The following is a 23,925-nucleotide window of genomic DNA, read 5'->3' on the forward strand; positions in this document are numbered from 1 at the left end:
GAGAGAGAGAGAGAGAGAGAGAGAGAGAGAGAGACTGTGCTCAGGTGAGTGATCAGTTGACAAATTGCAGGTGTTGCATGGATAAGACTACAGTAACTGTTATGGATTGGTGTGTGTGTGTGTGTGTGTGTTTGTGTGTGTGTGTGAGAGAGAGTGTGTTTGCATAAAAGAGAGAGAGAGAGAGAGAGAGAGAGAGAGAGAGAGAGAACCTGACTGATCTCAGGTGAGTGATCAGTTGGCAAATTGCAGGTGCTGCATGGATGAGTCTACAGTCACTGTTCTGGATTTGTGTGTGTGTGTGTGTGTGTGTGTGTGTGTGTGTGTGTATTTGTTGTTCTTTTTTCATCAATGCCAAGTATGAGACCAGCCATAATTTTTGTTTTCACCTTCACTGTTTCATAGCTCCTTTGGGGAAGATTTCAGTAGATGTTCTTTCCACCTCTCACTTCTCCCTTTCCTATAACCCACAGTAACTGCTGGGCCTGCGTGGGTCTCCCCTAGGAGGCCTGTGTGAGCCACAGACCAAAGTGGACACCTTCTGTCTTAAGCCTGAAGGCTTGTGAGACGAGTGTGACCACAGCGGTACTCTTCCAGCCAGACAGTCTGCTCTCTTTTGTATAGGTGGAGCTAATTCAAGGGTTGGGTGGAGCTAATTCAAGGGGGGGTGTAGGGCAGGGGCTGTAAATCTAGGAGGGTCTGGGAAGTGGTGAACGGTGTGACATTGCAGATGGTTCACCACTACCGAAGATGAGAGGGTAACCTTACCCAGGGCATTGACGGTGTCCATGGGAATCTGGGCAGGGGGCTCTGGGACCCCACTGGTGGTGTGGATTCCCTCCCGGGAGATTGCACTGGTTTGAAGTCCTCACTGGCGTCCTGCAGACTCTAATCTGTGTCCTGCCTGTGCTGATTCCAGGTGGGCAGTGGTAGGCAAGTGCATTCCCCATGCTGGAGCCTGCCCGGTATCAGGCCGTGGCAGTTAGCTAGGGCTTGCTGAATGCCAGTTTCTGTAACCTGCTGTGGGCTGTCTGGAAAGAAAAGAGGACCACTAACTTTAGAAACCTTTAAGTTTGATTGGGACAACTGAAATGCCACCTTTTTCTGGTTTTTTTTTTTTTTTTGAAGCTGGCAATTTCCACTAACGCCTGGGATTATAGGTCAAATTAGATGGAACATTTCAGCCAACAATCAATGACGTTCAAAGTATAACAAGCAGAGTTCACATGCCAGATGGTCTCCTGCTATGAACGTCATGCCTTGATTGCTTTTATGCAGCAGCTGTTGATTCTTCTCTGACTCTCCCTAGTGTGACCACCACAGTTGAGTGAAGGGTTAAAGTACTTGAAGCAGTGACCATTTGTTGCTTGTTTCAGAGCAGAGCAACACGTGGTGCTAAACCACCTGCTTGTGTGCCTTTATAAGACCTGTAAATCCTTATCTCAGAGCTCTCCTCCTGGGCTCCGCTGTGTTAGAGTGTAGGACGAGGCTCGGGCTGCAGCCCATTTAACTAAAACAGCTGTAGAGTCTGACTCTCGGTGGTCTTCTTGGTGAGGGCCCTGCGACCTAGGCATAACATTGAGGATGTCATGGGGAGAAGAGATTGTGACCTCACCATCCCTAACCTGTCACCTGGGAGTAGAGAGGATTCTCAGCACCTGCACTGGACTCTGGGAGATTCAGAAACCCAAGATGCCTCGAGGATCCCTTCTCTGCAACATGAAACTTGGGGGCCAGATATGGTGGGCCATCCTGGCTGGCTCCAGGGGTAGGAGAGTAGGCCCCTTGAGCCCAGCTGATGGCAACCTCATTCACTCCTGAGTGTGGAATTGAGTGCCACAGAGCTGGTCAGCCACTGGACAGAGATCTTTGAGAAGATAGGCATCCCAGAGGTCCCGGGATCCAGCGAGTACACCATGGATCATGTCTTCAGAGCCAAAACAGTTAAGTTCAGTGGCACCAGGAGGCTGGGAAGAGGGAGGAGGGAGAATTGTGAGAGAGCTACATCAGGCTTTTCCCCGCCCACCATGATGCTTACCTGAATGGGATGGGACTTTTCTGTAGTATTTTTGTAAACAGATGCTCATTTATTTATGCAAGAAAGAGTCACAGTGTGTGCCAGGCTCTGGAGGGGTCATAGACAATGAGAGTTTCCATTGCTGGTTCCACAACACATGAAGAAATCTTGGTTTGAGCTGGATGCCGGTGCTTCATGCCTGTCATCCTAGCTACATAAGAGGCTGTGATGGGAGGATCGATGCTTGAGACCCAGGCAGGAAAGCCTGTAAGACTCTTATCTCCAACTAACTACCAAAAAGAAAACACCAGAAGTGGATGTGTGGCTCAAGTCGTAGTCTGTTGGCCTTGAGTAAAAAGGCTCAGGGACAGCACCTAGGCTCAGAGTTCAAGGCCCAGGAGTGAGAGAAAGGAAGGAAAGAGAGAAAGAGGAGGGAAGGCCGGATGGAGAAAAAGAGGAAAGGAAGGAAGAAGGGAGAACATGTGAGCCTTGGTTTGGAGTCCCTGGATCAAGGGAGCCAACCATTCACAATCTATGTGGGGACAATTTCAGAGCATAAAGCCAGTATGTAGGACCAAGCTACTGACACCTCAGGAACTTTCTGATATCCAGGAGCTGTGTGGTAGCCGGCTGCTGACGGAAGGAGCCTCAGGTAGACACTAGGACTCAGGGTGGGTCACCAGGCTTCAATCATCCCTGGAGCCAATGAGTTTATTTTCTGGTCAGATAAGAATAAGCTGTCCATGCCCTAGGGAGGTAGTGGTGTGAGGGAGTGTTGGGGAGGGGTCAGCAAGGGATAAGAAGGAAGATGAAGAGGGAGGACGATCACAGATAAGGAGTGTCATGACATTGGAGCCATGACTTCGCCTGACAACCTAGACCAAAAGTGATAGACCCTTGGACCCAGCCAAACTGCTATTAAGAGTTCTGGCACATTGGGTTCACCATTGACCACCTGGCTATCGTCCACTGCAGGATGCCTGTGCAGTACCTCCTTGGGGACTGGAACTTTCCAGGGCTCAATCTGAAGTTGACACCCCCCCCCCAACCTGTTCTTTCCTCCACCAGAGACAGAAGTAAGCTGGCCACTAGCACAGGACAGCCAAGGAATGAGGGTGGGAATAAGGACCCTTGTTGCCCCAAACTTCCGCTAGGGGGCGCGAGGACCCCGTGATTGCCATTCTCAGAGGCAGAGATGGGTCTCTTTGCAGGCTCAGCCTTTAGTCTACATGGCAGATATGGGATTCAGAGAGGGCAGACTGAAGGTGGGGCAGGTTTGGATAGAGGCTGGTGGGAAAACCAGAGGCACTAGTCTCTGAGCAGGGTTGTTTCTTTGAGGATACTCACAACCCAGGAACATTCCTGGGATAGATCAGCCCTTTTCTCCTTCCTGAGAGAGAGGAACCTGAAGCCCTTGAGTCTGCATCCCTTGGCCAAGAAATCCTTGCATTCCCACATCCTGTGCTTGGACAACTAGACCTCACCTCCCTACCCAGTGTAGAGGCAGGACAGTGAGAGATCTTGAGTCCTTGATAAGGTCAGGGGATCCTGAATATGCAATTGTACTTGTTCATCCTAACTTGGTGCATGGCAAGTTCCATCTAAGATTACCATGATATAGGACATAGACTCTAAAGAATCAGAGCAGGATGGGGTCTGTTCTGGGAGTCTTGAGTATTATGTCTGAGCTTTCAGCTCCCATATGCCCACATGCTTCCCTTTCTTGGGTGGGGCTTTACTAGCAAAAGCTTGAAACTAGGGACTTGGTCCTATCCCTTGTCATTTATACTCAAAGCTAGCACTCTACCATTTGAGCCACAGCTCCACTTCCAACTTGTTTGGGTGTTTATAATTGGAGATAAAGAGTTCTCATTGACTTTGTTGCCAAGGGTGGCATCCAAGTGCAGTCCACAGATTTCAGCCTCCTGAAGGCATAGGATGACAGGCATGGGAAAGTATCTTTGGCCGGGTGACACTAACTCATGACTGTCTTCCTAGGTACTCAGGAGGTGAGATCTGAGGATCAGGGGTCAAAGACAGCCGGGGCAGAAAAACCCTGAAGCTCTTATCTCCAACGAACCAACAGAAAAGCAGAAGTGGTGTTGTGTTGTGGCTTAAGTAGTAGAGTGCTCACCTAGGGCTGAAATGCTCAGGGACACCACCCAGGCCTAGGGTTCAAGCCCCACAATTGAAAAAAGAAAGAAAGTAAAACATATTTGCCTTCAATGGATGGTCCAGGTGTGAGAGGGACGAAAAGGTGGGGTGCTGTGGTTGGGAGATCAGGTGCTCTTCCCACTGTACAGACATTTCTAAGAACTCCCCAAGTTTACCCCAGCTTGAAGCCACAGCTTCAAGAAGACGGAGCTTGTGGCAGGCAGGGAGTGAGCGAATGGGTGCAGAGGTGGGATTGCTGTGTGTGTATTCTCTCCAATAAAGGATGGATTTGGATGCTTGGTGACAAAGTCTGAAGTGAAGGGTTGCAAGAAGTTTGTGGCCTTATGAGATGGTTTTCCTCTGGGTATGTGAAGGTGGTTGAAACCAGAAGTCTCCAGTGGCTCATAACTGTCATCTTAGTTACTCAGAAAGCTGAGATGTGAAGACCATGTTCAGAGCCAGCTTGGGCAGGAAAGTCTGTGAGACTTGATGTCCAATGGACCACCAGAAAACAGGAAGTGGTGCTGTGGCTTAAGTGGGAAAATGCTCACCTTCAGCTGAAAAGCTGAGGGACAGTGACCTGGCCCAGAGTTCAAACCCCATGAGCAACAACAAAAAAAGAGGTGGCTAAGTTTTCTGCATAGCAGTGTGTACGGTGTGAAATGTCATGCTGGTCTATGAGACATTCCAGATATGTGAGAGGCTCAATGGTTTGTCTACAGTGGGTCTGAGGTCGGTAGTGCCACCTTCTTGGGGATGGTATATGATCCTAATGGAATGAGTTCATGGTTCTGTTCTCAGGGACTACTGAAACCTTGGGCTGTCACTGTGTGTGTGTGTGTGTGTGTGTGTGTGTGTGTGTGTGTGTGTAGTGTGTCTGTGTCTGTGTGTCTGTGTTTGTGTCCATGTCTTTCTGTGTCTGTGTGTGTTTGTAGGTAGAAGAACTGGGCCTTTAACTCAGGGCATACGTGCTGTTCCTGACCTTCTGAGCTCAAAGCTAGTGCTCTGACACTTGAGCCACAGGTCCATCTCTATCTATTTGGTGGTACACTGTAGATAATAGCCTCAGAGCCTTTCCTGCATGGGCTGGCTTTGAACTGTATTCCTCAGACCACAGCCTCCTGAGTAGCTAGGATGACAGACATGAACCACCTGTGCCAGATTTGTGTGTGTGTGTGTGTGTGTGTGTGTGTGTGTGTGTGTGTGTGTGAGTGTGTGTGTGTGTGTAGAAGTGGGTTGTAACAAGGAGCGCTGGACCTTTTGGTAACTTCTAACTGCTATCTTTGGGGGGAGGTGCATGGGTGTTGTGTCTTAGGTTTTGGGGCCTGGATGGGTGAAACGCTTAAATTATAATACCAAGTGATCTGTGTTCCCTGGAGCTGTGTACTCCCTTGTTCCTGGTTGGTGGCAGAGGGAGCTTGGGAGGACCTGGGGGTGGGGCCCGCAGGGGGTGGCTCCCCAGGGGGACGGAGAGCATGGCCAGCACTTAGTAAGGATGCCAGCTCTGTTAGTAATGAGCACATTGGATGGGTTAGACCCTGGGTCTTTTCATCATGAGGTCTGATGGGTGAGGCCAAACCTATTTTAAATCTTGACTTATGATCTTCAGATCTCAGCCTCCTGAATAGCTAGGATTATAGGCATGAGCCTCTGGCACTGGGCCTCTGATTCATTTTGGTATATTAGGGTTTGAACTCAAGGCCTTAGGCTTGCCAGTCAGGAATTCTACCATGAAAGCCAAGCCTTTCTGTCTTGGGCATTTCCGAGATAGAGAGTCAATATATGCTCAGGCTGGGCTGGATCACGATCCTCCTGTGACAGGTGTTGGCCACCATGACTGGTTCTCTGTATCGAGACGCTAGACAGGTAGTGCCTCGTTTAGTCATAGGTTTAGATGGATTGTCCCAAACTCATAGTACACAGCAGCTGATTCTTGACCACAGGTGAAGCTCTGGGTCTTGACCATCAGACCTCAGTATCCTCCTGGGACAGTTGTGAGGAAACAAGGGATCAATATAGGGGGATCACTGGGGCAGGGCCAGGCATAGAACGAGCGGTCGCCAGATATGGTTCTTGGAAATTCTGTGAGCATATGAAAGGAAGATAACTGGAAAGGGCTCAGATGGGGCCTGTTATTTATCGTGCAACAGGTATGGGATTATGAAACAAAACATGGCTCTCTTTCATCCTTACCCTATCCCCATGTGGAAGGGGATCCTTCACTGTTCAGTTTTGCAGCTGGGGAAAATGAGGCACGAAGAAGCTGGATGACCTATTCATGACCGCCAGTTTACAGGAAGCTCAGCCTGACTTCTCTGCCATGCTCCCTATGACAATGGCTGCTATTCAGTCCACTTGTTGTAGTGGAAAGTCCACTTCTTGTCAGTCCTGGGGCTTGAACTCTGGGCCCATGCGCTGTCCCCAAGCTCCTCAGTTCAAGGCAGGCACTCTACCACTTGAGCCTTCAGCACCACTTCTGGATTTCTGGTGGTTCTTTGGAGATAAGAGTCTCACAGACCGTTCCTGCCTGCCCTGTCTAAAAACCATGATCCTCATATCTCAGCTTCCTGTATAGCATGATGCCGGTGCCACTGGCATCAAGCATAAGTCCAATTCTGACTTTCTTTGTTTCTTTCTTTCTTTCTTTCTTTCATTTTCTCTCTCTCTCTCACTCTATCTCTGTCTTTCTCCCTCTCTCTCTCTTTCAGGAACTGGTTGAATGGGTCCTGGAGGAGGTGGATCAGCATCTCCATGTGGCTGGGAACCACGGTGACCCTCTCATTCTGGAGTGCGCGGTGGGTCAGGAGTTGTCTTGCTCAGCTTGTTGAAATAGCTCCCTGAGGTAAGCCCCTCTGTGCCTGGGCTAGAACATGATGGTTATCCATTATCCATCCATCCTCTGAGTACTTCCACACTACCCTCTGCTAAACAGTTAAAGGAAAGTGGATGAGGAGGCATTGTGTTGTCCAACCGCCCAGCAAAATCCTGGGACTCTAATCCTCACTGCCATCTACCTGGCCAGACCCCAGTTATAAGAAAATGAATTCACTGTATGTCTACTTTGCTTTGCTGGGGTGTGTCATTTCAGGGAGGGGGGCAGTGTGCAGAGGAAAGACTCCAGACCTGACAGCTCTTGGGGTACATTTGTTCTTGTGACAGAGCCAAGTCATTGCTGTGGATACGGAAGTAGGCGCCATCAAACTAATCAGGAACAATGCTCAAAGGTAAGTAGGCAGGCTGTTGAACTATCAAACCCACCCATGATTACTTCCCCCTCACAATAAGGGGGGAGGTGCAGCGCAGGTGGCCGGCACTGGCCCTAGGGGAATATAAATGGATGGTGGCATTCAGGTACTGGGGGCTCCCACCCATCATCCTGGCTATTCGGGAGGCTGAGGTCTGATGGTCATGACTAAGGGCCAGCGCAGGCAGGAGAGTCTGTGATATTCTTATTTCCCAAAAACCACCTCCCCCAACCAGAAAAAGCCAGATGTGGTGCTGTGGCTCAAGTGGTAGTGCCTCAGCCTTGAATGAAAGAAGCTCAGGGATGACACCGAGGCCCTAAATCCAAGCCCTAGGACTCACAAAAAAAATAATAAAATAAATGAATAGTGGGCACTTGTTATCTTACTACCAAAGAGAATGGATTTAGTTTTCTCTCTGGTACTTGTAGCCAAAAGTAAGGGGCTTCCTTTGATGCTCCTCTAAACCTCCCCTTCTCTCCATTAGCTCTACAGGCTTCATTTTCAGGATAGAATTCAGATCATCCCACTCATTGTGACCTTATGTACCCTCCCCTCCCCACCTTCCTTGGGGTGGGGATCCTGGATATACTCACCACTGGGAGGATGAGGCACTGCAGAGATGGGGGTAGGTATCCTCGAAACACACACACACACACACACACACACACACAAACACACAAACACACACACACACACACACAAACACTTACCTAGGCCAACTCAGACTAACCTTTTCCAAAGGCACTTTATCTCCTTGGATTAACTGACCTAGCAGAGGAACTTGATCCCTTGTAAATGACTATTTTAACTAGTGCTTGCTTGTTGGCATGAGATAAACAAAGAAAGAGTCCGGCGCCCATCACCTCTGGCTCAGGTTCACGTCTGACACCCTGGCTACTTAGGAGGCAACGATCTGAGGATCAAAGATTGAAGCCAGCCATAAGCTGGAAAGCTGGTGAGAATCCACTGTCCATGGAACCACCAAAAAGTTAGAAGTGGAGCTGTGGCTCAAGTTGTGGAGCGCCAGCCTTGAGTATGAAAACTCAGAGAGATTGCTCCCAGAACATGAGTTCAAGCCCACACACAAAAATGGCCCCATCTTGTTGCCCCCAGACTGCCTGGGCCTTGAGTGTACTCTCACAGAGTGTGATGCAGCACAGGTCCTGGGTAGTGTATCAGAGCCTTCAGAAACTGGAAGCCAGGCCTACTCCTTCGTGTGCTCTTAACCCACAGAAGCTGGAAGGCAGAGCGTGACAAGGCAGGCAGCCTGCAGAGCGGAGAATATCTTGCTCTGCCAGGGCGATTGGAGCGGGCTTTTTAGAGGCAGAACTTGAAAGGTGGTCTTGCTTAACAAGGAGGATCTGACAGGAAGCACAGAGAGCAAAGATGCTGTAGATAAATTACAACATAGTTGGGCATGTTTAGTTCCAGCCAGGGCTGCTGGTAAGAAACTCAACACTGATGGGCAAGACTATCCTGAGACAGGCCTGAGGGTTCATAGAAGAACAGCTATCCAGGGTTGGGAATGTGTCTTAGCAGTAGTGGGCTTGCCTAGCACACAGGAAACCCTGGGTTCGATTCTTAGTTACCACATACACAAAAAAAGCCGGCAGCAGCACCATAGCTCAGGTGGAAGAGTGCTTGCCTCGGGCAGAAGAAGCTCCTAGACAGCACCCAGGCCCTGAGGTCAAGCCCCAGGACTGTGAAAATAAAATAGCACTCCAATGGACCTTGGTGACAGGTAGTTGGCTATGCCCTGTAGCTCTTAGTAGATCCATCCATGCTTAGTGTCTCCTTCTTTGACAGAGGGGAGCTGGACATTCCTTCTGCCCTGGACACCCCTGGAGGTGGTTATCAGTAACCCTCACAACATCTTCCACCAGGACATGGAATAGCTGGCCCCAGAAATCCTCACATACATGTTGGTTGGGGCAGGGGGATACAGGGGCAGCCCACAGAAGTCCTAGTGGGTCTGACCTACCCCAGAGGACCAGTCCATCCAGAGGAGGCGGATGGGAGCTTAGAGAGGGGTAGAGATGTGGAGGGGGCTCTTTAATGCCCATGGCCCAACCAGATTCCAAGCCTCCCTTTGCTTTCTGTGAGGGAAATAGAGGAGTATCTAGGTGGTAGTGAACAGAGGAGGACTAGATGGAAATTCTAAAGAATGAGACACCATAAGCCATGTGCTGTTGGCTCACGCCTGTCATCCTGGCTACTCAGGAGGCTGAGATCCAGAGGATCTCCTTTCCCAGCCCAAGCAGAAAATTCTCATGAGAGTGTCATCTATAATCTCCAAACAGAAATGGCGCTATGGCTCAAAAGGTACAGAACTGGCCTTGAGCATAAATCATCATGAGGGACAGTTCCCAAGCCCTGAGTTCAAGCCCCTCAACAACAACAACAACAACAAACCCAGAAAGACACCCCTTGCCTGCAAGTGATGGTGAAGCAATGGAGGTACTCTGGTTGGGAGACCAGATGCTAGCATAAGTGTACAGAAATTTCTAAGAACTCTCCAGGTTTGCCCCAGTGTGAAGTCACAGCAGGGTCGGCGTTGCCTTACAAACAATTCCAGAGGTCGTGGCCTGTCTTAGGCAGGGAGTGGGCTAATGGGAGCAGGGATGGGAGGGTATTGTCAATTATATTCTCTCCATCCATGGAAATATAGTTTTGGATGCTGGTGTCAAAGCCTGAAGTGAAGGGTTGCATGTGGTTTGTAGCCTGACAAGTTGGGTTTCACCTGGTTATAAGAAGGTAATTGAAGCCGGGTGCTGCCCGTGGCTCACAACTATCATCCTAGCTACTCAAGAGGCTGAGATCTGAGACTTGCAGTTCAAAGCCAGCTTGGGCAGGAAAGTTTATGACATTTTATCTCCAATTAACCACCAGAAAACCGGAGGTGGTGCTGTGGCTCCAGTGGTAAAGCACACACTTTCAGCTGAAGAACTGAGGGACTGTGTGCAGGCCCATAGTTCAAACCCCATGACCGAAAACCAAAAATAAGGTGGATGAGTTTTCTACATAGAATTGTGTACAGTAGGAAATGCCATGCTGTGTTATGAGCCATTCCAGACGTGTGAGAGGCTGAGATTTGTCTACAGTTGGTTTGAAGACGGTAGTGTCATCTTCTTGGGGTTTGGGATGTTCCGGTGCTCAGGGACTGATAAGGTCTTGGGCTACCCCTGTGTGTGTGTGTGTGTGTGTGTGTGTGTGTGTGTGTTTCCCTCATTTTCTCTGTCTCCATCCTGGGTGCCTGTCTTCCTCTTCCTGACCTCGGATGTTGCCCCTATTCCATTACAGCCTTCCCTTTAGCCCTCTGTCAGGGTCTACAATGAGTCCTAAATTGTCAGATACCTGCATATTCCAGCTTTTCATTGGGGCCCACGTCCGGTTGTCCATATATTTGGCCACCTCCAGGGGATTCTGGGTCAGCAGGGCCGGCTGGCATAGGTTCTCCCTTACCTCTGGAAGGGTGGGGTTCAGTCATGTTATGTCTTGTCCTTTTTCTCAGCTGGGCCTCTGGCTGCATGTCCCTCCCATCAGGCTGGCAGTGGAGTGGGAGAAGGGTGGTTGCCAGTGACTCTGACCAACTTGAACTTGGTAGCTGACTGAAGGCTGTCCAAGCAAGAAGGATCTTGGGCTGAATGGGAGGTGAGACCCAGGTGGCTTGGAAGTATCTGTTGTTGTCTAGGAAATGTCAACGAACATTATCACAGCCAAGTCTATCTTCCAGCCCCAGCTGGACCTCTCAGGTCCTTCTAGACAATTCCGCATACCCAGAATACAGAGGCACAGACTTAAGATTCCAGGGCCCGGGAACTGGGGGTTGAGAGACTGGTATGGCCAATACCTCAATGTTCTGGGGCATTAGCCTTGACCTGGTTATGCCCTCCTTGCGTAAGTCCACTTCTTAAGTCATGGCTGGCCACACACTGACCGTTTGTGGCAGTGCTATGGAAGTGGCAGGAGCAAAAGTGAGATCTAGGATGTCCAGAATCTGGATTTATGGTCTGTAGGGGTGGGGATGACAAAGGGTGCCTATTAAAAAAAAAAAAAAAAAAACATCTCAGAGCTGGAACTTAGAGCCTAGGCACTGTCCCTGAGCTAACACTCTACCACTTGAATCACAGATCACTTTTCACCTTTTTTAGTAGTTAGTGGAGAGAAGAGTCTCACGTACTTTCTTGCTTAGGCTGGCTTTAAGCTGCCATTCTAAGAGCTCAGCCTCTTGAGTAGCTGGGATTGCTGGTATGAGCAATTGGCTAGTGTTAAGGATGATAGTGGATGCATGTGCTTGCATGCGTGTTTGCGTGCATGCGTGTGTGCATATGTGTGTGTGTCTACCAGGACTTGAACTCAGAGCCTAGGTGGTAGCCTTTAGCTTGTTTGCACAAGGTTGTTGCTGTACCACTTGAACTTGAAGCTCTGCTTCCCAGCTTTTGGTGATACATTGGAGATAAGAGTCTGCCCAGGGTAGCTTTGAATCTTGATTGATCCTCAGGTGTCAGCCCTAAGTAGCTAGGATTTTAGGCATGAGCCACTGGCACCCATTTGCAAGGATGTCTTTTCATATGCTCTTCTGTTCTAACAGAGTCTACTTGCCATGGCCTAGATCTCTGACCTCTACATCAGCTCCTAGCAGCCCTTGACTGTGTGGAGAACATAAAGCTCAAACCTGATTCCATTTTTTTGTCCTCATGGGAGGGTATGTTTCTTCTGTAGCCTGGGGTAGGAGGGTAGCTGTAGGTGCTCGGCTGGGGGAGAGGTGGTCTTTTTAAGCCAAGAAGGAAAGTGTGTCCAGGTGCTAATAGCTCATGCCTTCCTATTCCAAGCATCCTCAGCAGTCTGAGGTCTGAGGATTGCCATTCAGAGGCAGCCCAGCTAGAAAAGTCTGTGAGACTCTCTTCTACAGCTAGCCACCAAAAAAGCTGGAAGAAAAGCTGTGACTCAAGTGGTAGAGTGCTAGCACTGAATGAAAAAGGTGAGGGACAGAGTCCAGGTCCTGAGTTCAAGCCCTAGTACCAGGATGTGTGCACATGTGTGCATGCATACATACACACACAGACACACAGACACAGACAAAGACACAGACACAGACACACACACACACACACACACACACACACACACACACACACACACACACACACAGAAGAAGATGTTAATGTTGAGCTCAGCTAGAAAACTGGGGGCATTCCTGAGGCATAGTCATAGTAAACTCTCAAGGCAGATCAAGTAGTTTTTCCCTAAGTCATTCTTGGGCTGAGGGGTGTGGGTCATGGCAGTAAGTTCCATGGAACCTGCCCCTCCATCTATGCACGGGGCCACAGGACCAAGGGAAGGACACTATGGATGCTCGTTTGTAGTCGGCCCACGATTGCATACCTTCATCTCCCCCGAGCACTGGTGAGGAAAGTAAGGCTCCGAGCCCTGTGACTCCTGGGATAGCGACTGCTACCAGCAGCAGCCTGCTGGCTGTGGATACCTGAGACTACAAGTCTTTCATGAGCCCAACTCAACACCAGGCCAAATGTGCCTGACAGATTCACACTCTTGTGATACTCAAGTGAGTGTGCATTACCTGCTGTGCCGTCTTGCAGCTACTGCCCCTCCTGGCCCAGAACCGTGGTCTGAGACTTCGATTTACTGCTCAGATCCACAGTGCATCCATGACAGATGCCATTCTAATGAACAGATTAATGACCTCCGTGCTCCAAGGCTCGAACCTTCTCTGATACTGTGGCCTGCTCTGTAGGCAAAGGCCTCCAAAGAGGCTGCTCTCAAGACTTGTAGGAAACCTAGACATTGGGAGACCCTCAGTGGCCCACTGGAAAGTACTCTGCCTAGAACCACAGAGTGAGGTCCAAGCAGGCCAGGTGTTGGTCATGGGACTTGAACTCTGGATCTGTGGGCTGTCCCCCAGCTGTTCGGCTTACCACTTGAGCCACAGCACCACTTCTGGTTTTCTGGAGGTTCCTTGGAGATCAGAGTCTCCTGGACTTTCCTGCCTGGTCTGGCTTTGAACCGTGATCCTCACATCTCAGCCTCCTGAGGAGCTAGGAGGACAGGTGTGAGCCACCAGTGCCTGGCTGATCTGGCTTTTCACCACAGTATAATAGGAGCTTCTGAAAGCTTTTCTTTATTTTTTTAGGTGCCAGTACTGGGGCTTGAACTCAGGGGTTAGGCTCTTGTCTCTTAATTTTTTTCCCTCAAGGTTAGCACTCTACCACTTGAGCCACAGCTCCATTTTGGGCTTTTGGTAGTTCATCGGCAAGAAGAGTCTCACTAACTTTCCTCCCCTGAGCTGGCTTGACCCACAATCTCTATCTCAGTCTCCTGAGTAGCTAGGATTTACAGGGTTTGAGCCACTGGTGGCATTGGGCTAGAAGCATTCCTTTTTTTTTGGGGGGGGGGTCCAGTCGTGGGGCCTGAACTCTGGGCCTGGGTGCTGTCCCTCAGCTCTTCAGCTCAAGGCTAGCACTCTACCACTTGAGCGACAGCACCACTTCCGGCTTTTTTCTTTTTGCTTATGTGGTGCTGAGGAATCGAACTCAGGGCCTCAGGCATGCAAGGCAAGCGCTCTACCACTAAGCCACCTTCCCAGCCCCTAGAAGCATTTCTTAAGCAAGTGTCCTTCCCTGCATTTGTCTTGACTCCTCCATGCAAAGGAGGTCTGAGGGTGAGGAGCTGTGAAAAATAAGCTTCCAGGCACCGGAAATGGCCGGGATCTCTGGTAAAAAGCCAACTAATCTTCCCCCTGGGCCCCATTCTGGGACCCCACCCTCTGCCCTACCTGTGACTCAAATAAAAACTTGACCCAGCCTTGAATGTCCTACCAGACTTGTCTGAAGCCACATCACCATCATTCCACCACACCATCTGCTCTACACCACACCTCAGGAGCTTTGCCCATGCTGTACCTTCTGCTTGAGGCTCTCTGTCCTAAATCCACATCTTAGAACACCTGTGGAATTTTGGCATTGGTTATAACACCTCGTGGAGCAAGTCTTTCCTTCCCTTCTCCCTCTTTTTTTTTTTTTAAATATTGAGTTTCTAGAGATGAAAATTGTGCAGGTCGACTGGCAAATACTCTATCTTGGTGTGTGTGTGTGTGTGTGTGTGTGTGTGTGCATGTGTGTGCCAGTCCTGGGTTTGAATTCATAGCCTGGAAGCTATCCAATCCCTGAGCTTTTGTACTCAAGGCTAGTGTTCTACTACTTGAACCACAGCTCTACTTCTGGCTTTTTGGGTGTTTAATTGGAGAAAAGTGTCTCATATAGACTTTCTTGCTTGCAATTGGGATCCTCAGATCTCAGCCTCCTGAGTAGCTAAGATTACAGGGGTGAGCCACCAGCACCCGTCCTCTACTCTACCTCTTATCTATAACCTCAGCCCTCCTCTGAGTCCCAGAACAAAATATCACACCAGGATGGCTTTTCTTCTTTTTGACAGTCTTGGGGATTCATCTCAGGGTCTCAGCATATACCTGAACTTCATTTGCTCAAAGCTATCACTCTATCACTTAAGCCACAATACCAATTTTGGCTTTTTCTGTTTCTGTGGTATTGAACAATCGCACCCAGGGTTTGTGCATGCGGGCTAAGTAAGCACTCTACAGCTAAACCACAATCTCAGCCCAAGGCTCCCTTCTAATGGGAGTTATGAGGGTGGGGTTTATTGGCTTACCCACTTTGGTGTAGAAATGTCTATTTCATATCTCTGCTACGATTTGGGACCAGCCTGTGACTCATCAATGAGGAATGATAAATGAGTGATAGCCACAGACCACAGAAGTCTAGGCTCACATCCTACAGAAAGATAGAGAATATGGCGCAAGAAGCTTTGACAACTCCTACAGCCTAGGAACTGTGCTTTCCCTGGAGGCAGTGGCTGGCTTCATGGTGTCCCAATGGGACACCTCAGCCAGAATATAAGGCTTCAGTTCTTAAATGGCAGAGAAGGAGGCTTTGTTCCTGTTGCCCTGAGCAACAGTACTCTCTGAGGACTTGTCCCAGCTTGCCCAGGTTGGGGGGCTGGGCATGGGCAACCTGCTGAATGCCCATTGTCCATAAACAGATACAAGGTGTTAATGGCTCCTTTTTTAATTTTGGCAGGCCCCGGGTTGTACTATGAGCCTAGGCTCTGTTCCTGAGCACCTTTTGCTCTAGAGTAGTGCTCTGCCCTTGAGCCACAACCCCATGCATGGGTTTTGTTTTCCTGTGATCTCTTGGAAAGAAGAGTGTCGTAGACTTTCCCACCCTGGCTGAATTCAAATTGGCATTCTCTACATCTTGGAGCTAGGATTACAAGCAGAAGCCACGAGCACCTTGCTTACTTTTCTTCTTCTTTTTCCTTTTTTAAATCATAACAATCTGAAATCTTCACGGTGTCATTCCAATGGTTTGCATTCGAATTAAACGACCCAGGCCTGCAGTTTGAATGCTAGTACTGCCACCCACAAATGGAGGGAGAGCCTGACAAACTCATTCCTGTTCATGGGAATGCTTATGAAGTGTTCTTAAAGTAACAATTAAAATGTGCAGTGGATTCATGACCCTATTTTAGAATGACACACAAAAATTATTGGGTTTATGTCTTCCATTCTAGCACCATGGTATAATTAAGGATATTGATTAATTCTTAATTAATGCTTTTATAAGTATTCAACACGGATACTTCATTAAATGGAGGCAAAATTTAATAACTAATAATTGGTAATAATGTATATAATTTAATATCCTCACAGTCCCTCTCTCTGTATATGTATATATATGTATATATGTTTATATCTATCTCTCTATCTACTTCAATCTACACATTTATCAATATATATATATATATATCAATATATATATATGGGGCACTACTAGTGGCTTGATCACAGGTACTTAGAATTTCCTGGCAGCTCAGTTTGCAGGAGGCTGGTCTGCTAAGACTGTGACCCTATTTATGGATTGTACATTGTAGGCTGTGAGATGAAATCCCAGCATGGCCAAAAATTTATTCGTGGAATAAGAAGCCAATTTTTGACACATTATTTTCCTTCTCTGTGAAAGTTCTTGGTCTCAGTATATGATATATAATCCATATGCAACTATATCCTATGTGATATGATGTAATAAAAGAAATGTTACATGTGTATATACTAAATACTAAATAAATAAGGGTAATAAATGTCATATGCAATAACCCACGTATGTAAATAGATCTCATATATTAATATTACTTTTTCCAATGCTGGGACTTCAATTCAGGCAATGGGAACTGGTCTGAATTTCTTGTCTTCAAGGACGGTGAGCCTTTCCTCTTCACCCGGACCTTGAGTTCAAATTCCAGGCCTACTAGAAAAATGGTGCAAATTCCAAACCAGGGCCTTATTATAATTATAATTATAATTATTGTTGTTGTTGTTATTATTATTATTATTTTGGCCGAGCACGGGGCTTGAACCCAGGTCTTAGCATGTCTGCCACAGCTGGTGGTGGCATCCCAGGACCCGAGTTCAAATCTCGGAGTGGCAAAAAAAAATTTAAAAACTGTAAAGGAGAAGCATAAAACTGAGAAGTTCAAGGAGGTAGTTTTACTTTTTTTCCTTCGTATTGTGACCTCCCTAGGTCTAAATGACAAGGCCCAGAAAGCGTAGATTATCTTGCATTGCTGATGTTTGGCAGGGTATTAGGGAAGCCATAGCCAAAACCAGCAACTTAGCCCTGGAGGTCAAAACCCAGGACTGCCACTAATGAATGGAGATACTCAGAAACCTATTCCCATATATATCCATACGAATGGAATGTTATAAATGTAACAATTAAATTAGTAGTTAGTGTACGAAATTATAAAATTATACACAATTATAGTATATTGACTAATTTTCAATTAATACTTTATTATGTGTTCAATCATGATACTTAACAAGGAATAATTTAATTGCCAATAATCGGTAGTAATATTGTATATGCAATTTCATAATATATAGACATCTCTCTCTTGTTTTAGACATATGCAAATATTCATCTATCTACCAATCTATACATTTATCTGTTCATATAATTGTTACTCCTGGGGCTTAATGATAGAATGTTTGCCTAGTAAGTACAAAGCCCTGCGACTTTTGTGTACACAAAAAAATCCAGAATTCGTGCTGTCAACCAAGCAGTCGAGCACTAGCTTTGAGCATAAAAACTTAGGGACTGTGTCTAGACCCTTACTCAAGAGCCAGGACTGGCACCAAAAAAAATAGATAGAATGTTCTGACTGCAATGATGTAAGTATAGGATTACAAATACCTCATCACAAGTATAGGACTACAAATACCTCATGACAGAGCAAGCTGGGAGTCTGGTGCTGACAGCTGCCATCTAACCTGACAACATGTCCCATGATACTACTATCTTATATTCACCACTTAGAAACTTGAAGTGGAAGCTGGGCATCAGTAACTCATGCCTGTCATCCTAGCTAATTAGGAGGCTGAGAGATGAGGATCATGGTGCAAAGCCAGCCTGGGCAGGAGATTCCTTGAGATGCTTATCTCCAATGAACCACCAGAAAGTCTGAAGGGGCGCTGTAGTTCAAGTGGTAGAGAGCTAGACTTGAGCTGAAGAGCTCAGAGACAGCACCGAAGCCCAGACTTGAACACCTCTAACTTACAAGAAAGAAGGAAACCTGAAGTGGAGAGCTGGGAACTTGAGTTAGGGGTAGAGTGCTTTGCATGTATGAAACCCTGGGTTTGAATCCTTAGTACTATATCCCTAGAAAAAAAGTCTGAAGTGGCTCTCTGGCTCAAGTGGTAGAGTGCTATCCTTGAACAGGTGAAACAGGTACAATGCTCATGTCCTGAGTTCAAGCTCCAGGACTAGTGTATGGGGACACACACACACACACACACACACACACACACACACACACACACATACACATAGAGCAGAAGTGAAGTTGTGACACAAAATGGTAAAGCACCTGGATTCTGCTCTGAGCTCATGGTCATCACCCTGGCCCTGTGTTCAACCCCAAAACCTAGCCACCCAGGGCCTGACTAGGAGAGGACAAAGGTTTCAAAACCGGATAAGGTTCACAAGACCTAGATGACAGGAAGGATTGTGATTTTGCACAAGTGCTTAGATTTAACAAACTTCCAGAATCTTAGGGAGGCACCACCATTGCCAACTAGGAATCTTTTTATTAGGTTCAGCTCCCTAGTTGTCTGCCAGAAGGACTCTTGAATTAATTGTAGCAGTTTGTTTCAACATTGGAACATAGTCTCACAAAGACAGGACAAGAGCAGGGAACTTGGCCTGCCACAAGAGGTGGCACAAATGAAGGCTTCCTACCAAAACAGAGCACATTGGAAAGAGTTAGCTTGGGGTACAAAGAGGCCTTTTTCTCCTGGCCTTCAGAGCCCATCCACACTCATCCTCACTAATTGCCCCGGATAAATTGTGTGTTACACAGCTGTACAGGAGTGAAGCTTTTTGTCTGCCTGTTCCAACAGTGAGTCAGATTTCCTCCAGCAGCCTGTGGTGCACAGAAACCCTCAGGATACCCTGGGAACAGTGAGGGGAGCCACAGAACATGCACTGTCTTGAAAACACTGTGAAATCATTCTATCCAAAGCAAATTTCCTAGCTTGGTGCCTTTCTTCACAGCGACTTTGGATGTTCACCGATAGAAATACATGCATACATACACAGACACATGGAGTTAATGGCTCTTTTTTGTGGCTTTTTCATGGCTTTTTTTAATGGATTTTTTTGAGGCTTGAACTGTGAGTCTAGACATTGTCCCTGAGCTCCTTTTGCTGAAGGAAGCACTTTATTGTCTTAAACCATGATTACCATACGCTGGGGTACAGCATTTACACTCACAAATGATCCGGGGATCCTAGGACCCAAGTTCAACTCCCAGCACTGGCAAAAGTACATCAAGCCAAAGGAAAAAAAATGGAGAAAGAAAAAAACAGAATTTTTACACAACCATTTTACCTCTTTTTCCTTGGCACTGTGACCATCCTGGGTCTCAATGACTCGGCTGGAAAATTGTATGTGACCTTGCATGGCCTAAGGCTCCTGGGCTGTCAGTGAAGCCTGAGCCCAACAGAGACACCTAGGCCCTAAGTTCCATGATCCTGGGACTGCCACCTACACATGGCTGAAGATCCTAGGACACTCGTTCCTATCTATAGGAACACTAATAGAATGTTTGACATTTACTAATTTAATTACTAATTAGCTAGTCTTTCTAGTATAAGATTGTATACAATAAATATAAGTCATTGATTAATTTAATTAGTACCTTATTAAGTCTTCTACCATGAGCAATTCATGGGGGCATAATTTTAGAACAAATAATTGGTAGTAATAGAATATATAAAAATAATATATAGACAGACAGCACTTTATATAGAGTTATACACTAGAATCTACATAAATGTCTGTCTCTCTATATATACATTTATTTATAGATGAATATACATATGTAAATACACACACACACAGCAAGCTACACATCTATCTGTTTATATATTGGTCACTCCTAGGCCTTGATCTCAGGTCCTCAAATTTGCTCAGCAACTTCACTTGCATCAGACTGTTGTGCTAACATTAACCCATTCATGAAGTGGGCCTTCTAGGCCTGGAGTTCAAATCACAGAACTGCCCAAAACTTAATCCTGGTGGAAGAAGCCAATTGTCTCACTTGTTTTCCTTATTGGTGAAAGTCCTGGGTTTCAGGAATGATGTATAATACATAGGCAAATCCATGTCCTATGTAATATGATGTAAAAAATGTTATATATGCAATCATACTCATTAAATAGATAAAAATAAAACACTAAATAAAATGAATAACCACAATATGCATTAAAAGTGCATGTAAATATAAATCATGTATTTAAAATGTATATGAATATTATTTTTTTTCGAGTGCTAGGACTTGAATTCAGGCCCTGAGAACAGGCTTGACTTTCTTGTCCTCCAGCACGGTGAGCTTCCCGTTCCCCCACAATGCTGCAGATTTACCCAGACCCTGAGTTCAAATCCCAGGCCTGGAGAAAAAACGGCGTGAATTCCAAGCCAAGGAGCCTCACAATTTTTAAAATATTTCAATTAATTAATTAATTAATTTTTGTTTTTTCAAGTACAGGGCTTGAACTCAGGTAGTGGCAACTCTGCTTCAGCCTTGATCACTCTAGGCTGGGGTGCAGCCACTGTACCCATAGCTGAACCTGAGTTCCTGGGCCCCAAAGACTGACAGGAAAAACAAAAATAAAAGACCGGTAAAAATCCGGCAACTTACATATGGTTCCAGTTTTACACTTGCCTTCTTTGCAAGGTAACCATCCTGGATTTGAATGACATTGCTGAAAATTATTTGTAAACTGGCATTTCTGAAGGCTGGCGGACTATCAGGGAAGCCATAGACCATCTCGGCAACATAAGACCTGTGTTAGAAGCCCGTTCCTGTCCCCTACCAATGGAGGGAAATCCTAAGAGTCTCATTCCTATTCATAAGAATACTGATGGAATTTTATGAATGTCAAGGTTGAATTAGTTGTTCCTGAAAGATAATATAAAATTAAACAGAGTGATTTTAGGAGGCCGATGGATTTTAATGAATATTTTTGACACATTAAAAGAATACTTTTAATTCCATGGATGGAATAGTTTCAGAACAGTGGTTGATTCAATTAAAAATTCATTAAGGTTGGAAACAGTCATATTAATTGCATGGAGGCATAATAAATACCCAAGAGTTGGTAAGAATGTAGTCTATATAACTGAAGAATGTATAGAAACCTTTAGCACTCTATAAAGATCTATATTTATTTGTTATTTTTTTTCAGGGCTTTTTTTTGTGAGAATACCTTACTGAGGAGTTAAAATTACATGGTCAAGATAAAGAGTACATTTCGTATCAAGCATTGTTGCCTCCTTTTTATTTCTCCTTCCCATCCCTTCCCATACTACCCATCACCCCCATCAGGTCCTCCCCCGCCCTCCGCGGTGACTTTTGTTGTTGAATTCTAATTTTATTCCCTTGTGGTCTGAGAGAATGCAATGTATAAGTTCAATGTTTTTGAATTTGGACAAGTTTGCTTTGTGGCCTAAAATGTGGACTACTTTGGAAAATGTTCCATGTGTTGCTGAGAAAAACGTGTATTCTTATGCTGCTGGATGAAATATTCCGTAGATGTCTCTTAAATCTAGTTGATCTATACAGTTGTTTAGATATGCGATTTCTCCAGTTGATCTATCTAGTGGGGAAAGTGGTGTGTTAAAGTCCCCAACAATGAATGTCTTTGGATCTATGTGGGATTTGAGGAAAAGTAGTGTTTCTTGGATAAATTTGGGTGCTCTGTTGTTTGTTTAATAGGTATTTACAATTGTAATATTCTCATGGAGGAGAGATCCCTTAATTATTATTATGTAGCGACCTTCTTTATTACTTCTTACTAATTTTAATTTGAAGTCTATTTTATCTGATATTAGGATTGCAACTCCTTCCTGTTTATAGGGGCCGTTTGGTTGGTGGATTTGGTTCCAGCCTTTCATGTTGAAAGTGTGATTGTTTTTATGGGCAAGATGTGACTCCTGAAGGGAACAGATAGAAAAATCTTGCTTTTTAATCCAACTGAGTAGTCTATATTGCTTAATTGGAGAGTTAAGTCCGTTAATGTTGACAGATAGGACTGAGAGTTATTTGGGAGTTTCTGCCATTTTATGCACCTTCTTGGGGGCTGCAGCAACTGGGTTCTTCCTATGGTTCTTGAATTCTCAGTTTGGGTGTGGTTTCTTGGCGTTTTTGTGGTCTTGTTGGTTTTCTCTGTGTAGGAAATCATTAAGAATCTTTTGTAGGGCTGGTTTGGTGGAGATATATTGTTTCAGTTGTTCTTCGATATGGAAGGTTTTTAGTTTACCTTCGGTTATGTAGGAGAGCAAAGCTGGGTACTGTATTCTTGGTTGATAGTTGTTTGTAGTGCATGGCATACATTATTCCAGGTTCTTCTTGTCTTGATTGCCTTTGCTGAGAAATCTGAGGTGATTCTCATTGGTTTCCCGTTATAGGTGATTGATCTTTTCCCCTTGACAGCTTTAAGGATCTTTTCCGTGGTCTGAATTTATCCAGTGTGGATTATAATGTGACAGTGGTCTATTTGGAGTCCTAAAACTTCTTGTATCTGAATAGGCCTATCTTTTTTCAAGTTTGGGAAGTTCTCTGCTAGCATCCTGTTAAACAAATTTCCTAGACCATTAACTTCTCTTTTTAAGTGCTCCTCTACACCCATTATCCTCAGAATAGGCCTTCTGATGGTGTCTTCCAAATGTTGAATAGATCTATCATATTTCTTGGATTTGTCTTGGATGATTATGCTTTTTCTCTATAATATCCATGCTGTCTTCAATCCCGAGATTCAATCTTCTGCAAGTTCTAACCTACTATCAAGACTTCTACTTTGTTTTTTTTTTCTTTTCTTTCTAGTTGGTTGGCTTTGATGGCTTCAAAGTCTTTGTTGGAGCTTTGCTTTAGATCTTGTATAGACTTCTTTACTTCCTTAATTTGCTGTTCAGTGTTTATTCTCAAATCACTTAGTTGATACGTTATGGTTTCCTTGGACTACCATTCCTTCTGCTGGGTTACACTCAGCATTCCCTTTTTGGACTCCTTGCGTTCTTTCAGTTCTCCATTTATGGATTCCATGAATGCCTTTAATCATCTTTGTGTATTCTCATCCTACTCTCTAAATTCCTGTATTACTACTTGATAAGCTTCCTCTGGAACATGGGATTCCTGTAGCTCTCTTTGACTGATTTCAGCCTGTTATTTATTCATTTCTGTTTGAGTGCTCTTGAGCTGCTCAAGCAATTCCTGTATCAATCTTTGAGTACCTTCCTCATGCTCACGATATTCCTGTATTGGCCTTTCTTTTGCCTCCTCTCTCTCCCTATCACGCTCATACAGAGTCCTTTGCAAGTTTTCAATTTTTTCATTTACCATGTTTACCAGTAATGTTTGTAGAGCTTTTAGGGAGCTCTCCTCTGGATTATTATCTGTTCTGTCCACTGATTGTCATGATTTGGAGTTGAGATACCCGGACTTGCCATTTGTCTTGTGTTTTTCCTGCTTGCCCTGCCCATTTGGAATGAAAGTGACATCACTTTTGTGCTAGATCACTATCTTAGGGTAAGCATCAACCAACGTCTGTAGTTGCTAAGTCAAAGTCTGCAGATACACTCTAGTTCAACAAATATATATATTCAACATCAAACAACTATGTATTAACAGATTACGAACCCCAAAGAAGAATTTAGCAAACCAGAAATGATTAGGTCTAGGGAGAGATGTGGGTAAAAATAGGGATAGAAGGATATGGAAAGGAAGAGGGTGAGTTAACTTAAATAAGTTCTAATCTCAAAGTGAGAAATAGGTTGGATAGAATGATAGTAGAGAGAAAGAAAAGAAAAGAAGAGAATGATATGAAAAGAGATGAGAAAAAAATAGAAAAACAAATATTAA

Source organism: Dipodomys spectabilis, unplaced genomic scaffold (assembly GCF_019054845.1).
Source record: "Dipodomys spectabilis isolate Male_0828 unplaced genomic scaffold, ASM1905484v1 ptg000334l, whole genome shotgun sequence".
In the NCBI taxonomy this organism is placed as follows: domain Eukaryota; kingdom Metazoa; phylum Chordata; class Mammalia; order Rodentia; family Heteromyidae; genus Dipodomys; species Dipodomys spectabilis.